Genomic DNA, 5,010 nt, shown 5'->3' on the forward strand with positions numbered 1-5,010 from the left:
AGAAAAAAAGAAAAGAAAAAATAAAAAAACAATAATACAGAATTTCAAAACAAGATAATGAGAGATTAGCAATGGTTAACATATAATGGTTAATATATCTTCAAATTAGTTGCTCAGATTATAAGATATATGCATGTATAATTGATCTATAATTAATACTATAAGCACAAACCTTTTGTAGACTGGTAAAACCATTGTGTAAATCAGTGTAGAGATTCCTCAAAAAACTAGGATTAAGAGGTCTCACTTGACCCAGCTATCTCCCCTCTGGGCATTTTCCCAGAAAAATTAAAAATATCATACCACAGTGATATATGTGCACCCACGTTTATAGCAGCACAGTTTGTCATAGCTAAATTTTGGAAACAACCCAAATGCCTATCAATTGAGGAATGAATAAAAAGATGTATTTTTATACAATGGAGTATTACTCAGGTATAAAAAAAATAAAGGTGAGGCTTTTATAGGTAAATGGATGCAACTAAAGACCATACTTATAAGTGAAATAAAACAAACTCACATGTGTAAACATCATATTGTCACCCTAGTGTAAAAAACTGAAAAGGTAAATAAGACCCAAAATCTACAATAGATATTGTGAAAGGGAAAGAAATTGCTCAAAAAGAAAGAACAACTGGAATGGGTGAAAGGAGAAAAGAAAGGAGGGGAAAAAAATATATATATATATAAAATAGATAAGATAGTTACACTACTGACTTCTTTTAATTCATTCAGGCTGTTCTTAAACTCACCATGTAGCCCAGGTTGGTCTTTAGCTTGCAGTGATCTTGTTTCAACCTCACAAGTGCTGGAATAATAGGTGTGCACCACCACACACAGCATCTATTTCTTAAAAACAAAAAATGACAGTAGCGCAGACATGGTTCCTATTCCAAACTGCTTACTATCTTATACAGAAAGTACGCTATCTCAAAGAGTTCACTGAGATAAAATTAGAAAAGTATCAACACCACACAATATAAATGGAGAAAGTACAAACCAGCATTAGGAGAAATGTGAAAAAAGAAAATTAATTTCAAGGGGAACAATCAGAGAATGCTGAGAAGGGAGCTTCTGATCTGTACTCTGCAGTACAAGGGTGATCTGGAAACAGGGACACGGAAGAAAGATAGTGAAAGATGAAAAAATACGCCAAGCAAGTTACCGGACATCAGCTCTATCCAGAACACAGGATAGAGGTCAGCTCTCTTCAGAATCCAGCAAAGAAAACATACAAATGGAAAAAAAATCAGTCCTCTTTTCTGTTCCTTACCAAAAATGTCTAGTTCTCCATTAAGGCACTGGGTGGAATTGTTCCTCTAAGAGCCCTTACTGTTGAACACAGCCACCACCACTTGCTTTGACCCCCAGAGATCTGAATGGAAGCCAGATTTATTACATTCCATTTGCCACACCTCAGCAATACCAACACATTTGGAGATTCCTTCAGCCTGGTTCTTTATTTGGTCTATTCACGATGGATCTAAGCCGCTGCTGTTTTAAGGTATGGAATTTAAGGGCCATTTGTCACAACAATGTAGTAGGCAGAGTGCTAAGATGGTCCCCATCTTTCCCGTCACCTGGTATCCACGTCTTCGTGCAACCCTCTTTGTGAGTGTGACGACTTCCTTCTAACCAATAGAAGGCAGCTGGACGTCTAACCTATAGACTGATGTGAGATAAGACTTCACAGAGTGAAGACATTCTCCTGCTGGCCTCAAAGAAGTGGATTCCATCCTTTGAGAAGTCCTGTGAGAAAGCGACATGGCAAGGAACTGTCTGAGTCTTTAGTAGCTAAAAGTGACCACTCAGTAACAGCCAAAGGAAAGAGAGGCTCTTAACTATCTACAGCTGCAAGACACTGAATTTTGTCAAGAACCATCATGGTATCTTGGAAGATTATCCCAAACTCCAAAAAGCAAGGCATTCCATCCCACCTTCAGATTGTAGTGTGAGACCCTGATCAAAGGACTCCCTTAAACTATGCTCAGATTCTGGGCCCAAAGAAATGTTGAGATAATAAATTTATATTGCTTTAAATTTAACAATAAGTTAAGCTTCTGGTCATTTGTTATAAAGCAATAGAAAACTAAGGGCCATAACATAAACTAGCTTCTTCAGATTTTTATCAAAGAAGTGAAAATAAAGGTTGGAAAAATATCCCAGTCTCATTTCAGAAAGTCTTAAATGCTGAGCAAGGGAGTCAGAACTTTTCTGTGGGCAGTGGGAACCTTCGAAGGTTTCTAAGAAGAGAGACAGTTTGGTTGGAACAGTACATTCAGAAGCAGTAATTTGCAGGCACAGGGGATGAAAGGATAAATTTGAAAAAGAGATGATCATTTAATATATGTATATATATATATATATATCACATAAATATAGAACATTAGCTTCTTTTATCAAATTTTTCACATGCAAAAAGCAACCTGTTCAAAGGAAATAAGCTGACATTCCTTTCTATATCAAATATGATGCCTTTTCTACCTGTAATTCTGCTTTAGCGTGATTAAAATACCTTGTCTGCCCCTGGAGTTAAAATGACAAATGTACCCAGTTGTACGCCTCCATGCTGTCACCAGGGGGCTGTTCCATTTGCTAATAGGCACTGCTTTTCGCCAGGAATTTCATTTTCAACTCTGAGTAAATTGCCTTCCATCTACAACAAAATGTGAAGCATGTACAAAGCGGTTTATGTTTTATTTACCACTTGTTCTGGCAGGCAAAGAAGTGTAGGGGAGCTTACACTTAGTTTCTTAAGGCATGTGGGCTGCTATATGAACACACACTACCATCTTTTATTAGCCATGCTATAATGCTCATGGAGAAAGAGTTATTTGGCTTGGATGAATCCCAATATCCACGCTAACATGAGAATTTTTCTTTTGCTGGCGAAATTCTCTTTTCACAGAAGTATAACCCAGGTGACCTTGAGTTTTCTAAACTTTAGAGGTGCCAGCCCTTTAAAACAGATAAGTTTAAAAAGTGCCCTGAATTCCTGGAAGTGAGAGTACATACGTGTAACCCCAACACTAGGGAGACTGACGCAAGAGAATTACAAATTTGAGGTCAGCCTGGGCTACATTGTCAATTCAAAGTCAGCCTGAACTACAAAGCAGGACTTTTTGTCAAACAAACAAACAAAGAAACAAACAACTAACTCCTAAAATGCCCCAACTGATAGACAAATAATATGAACAAAAGGAAGATTAAGGAAATGAATAAAACCATCAAGAATAGGCTGAGGGACTACTGCAAAATATAAAAAAAAAAAGAAAAAGGGAGAAAGAAGAGGAGGAAGGTGAAGAGGAGAACGAGGATCAAAGGAGGAGGAGGAGAAAGTAAGAAGGAGAAGAACTATTTGGAAATAAGTAGTAGTTCTGCAAAGTTAGGCCACGGGGATGTAAATTTAATGCAAAATACTATGATGAAAAAAAGCCAAGGTAGTCCCATAGGATACTATATTTGCAATGAGATCATCTGTGTTAATTACCATTCTTCCAAGTTACCATAGAGTACTAGACAAGTAACTACTTTAGGATCATGTGTTTAATTTTGAAAATGCAGAAAATAACACTAACAACACCTTCGTTGCTTTGGTGCTGGTGCTGCTGCTGCTGTTGACTGTGGTGCTGGTGTGTATGTGTATTCGGCTGAGAACTGGGTTCAAAAATACTGGTAAAGATATTTTGGAAACAGTGAATCTCAAGTAAATGCAATAGTGGAGGATAAAGAAGTAGAAGAGAAAAAGGGAAAATGGAAGAGGAGAAAGTGCCATCTTATACTTCTCTTCATCATATCCCCCCCATCACCTTACATAGTAGAAACTGCACAGACTCTACCCAGGTCCCCTTACCTGTGCAGCCACCTCCCCAGCTTCAGAAAACGGGGCCCATACTAGTTCACAGCCATGTGCTTCTTGGAGCATGGCTGTACTGATAGACTCTGCCTCAATCGGAAGGCATTTTCTCCTCCTGCGGGAAGCCCATGTCCCCTGAATAATGGGGGAAGACCAAAGGGTGACCTTACTGAGATATACAGCAAGATCTACACTGTCCTCCAACCCAAGAGCATGCTCCTTTATCATCTCCCATAGCCTTTCTGGAGCACCACCCCCCTTTTCTTATCATACTTCTCTCACTCATTTACAGGTTCCCACTCTGAGTGCATCTTCTACAAACAAGACATGCATGGATGGCCATCCCAGGGTCTATGTTCAGGGAACTTCTAAGAAAAATTCTAAATACACAGAGAAGATATTCAGAAATTAGTGATGAAAGGAGTAGGAAGCAAAAATGTTCCTTATAGGAGCCAGGCAAGTTAGAGTCTAAAATGAACAGAACAAAAATGTACAAACATATTTTTAAAAAGTTATAGATATGAGAAACCTAAGAAATAAAATATTAATGTAACTGTCAAACACTGGGGGGAAGACAATGAGAAAAGAGGGAAAAACAATGGAACAAATAAATCTTCAATTCTTATGTAATGGGGTGAAAAACATTGCCTAACATTGATGAATCAAGAAATAGTTGCAGGCGTATTCTTTAGATATGTGGGGTTGGGTCAAAAAGGAGGAAAAGTAAAGATAGTTAAGACAGGTTTCCTATGAGAAGTACAATATGACAAAGGCAAGCAAGAGATAATAGCTTTTCAAAAGGAGTTTCTGTATATGATTTGATTTCTGTACCTGTACCCCATGTACACAGTACACACACACACACACACACACACACACACACACCAGCTATTTCTTCTAGAATTGACTGCAATGTATATCTGTTGCTATGCAACAATAGTTTGTTTTTAAACTGTTGCACTTAAAAATCTTAAACTGTCTCATTTAATCATTAGATAACGTGTTAGCTACTTTTACTGTTCTTACTTTAAAAACAGGTAAACTTAGGCTAATAGAGATTAATTCCCAAAATCATGAAGCTTTTGATCTCACTAGATTCTATCCAACGATTATGGCAATGGTTGTGTTCATTTCTTGAGATAGAATAATGAGGA

The 5,010-nt window shown here is 37.7% G+C and overlaps 1 long non-coding RNA gene across 1 annotated transcript in view; it reads right to left on the reverse strand.

Moving 5' to 3' along the window:
• Positions 1 to 1,322, reverse strand: part of LOC106147260 — an 8,986-nt gene extending 7,664 nt beyond the window's left edge. Inside the window, exons 1-2 of the long non-coding RNA XR_001232059.1 lie at positions 1,274 to 1,322; positions 753 to 849 (exon numbers count right to left, since the gene is read on the reverse strand). This is a non-coding gene — a long non-coding RNA (uncharacterized LOC106147260). The remainder of the gene's footprint in view (positions 1 to 752; positions 850 to 1,273) is intronic.
• Between the last annotated feature and the right edge of the window lie 3,688 nt (positions 1,323 to 5,010).

Source organism: Chinchilla lanigera, unplaced genomic scaffold (assembly GCF_000276665.1).
Source record: "Chinchilla lanigera isolate Chin_1 unplaced genomic scaffold, ChiLan1.0 scaffold00007, whole genome shotgun sequence".
In the NCBI taxonomy this organism is placed as follows: Eukaryota; Metazoa; Chordata; class Mammalia; order Rodentia; family Chinchillidae; genus Chinchilla; species Chinchilla lanigera.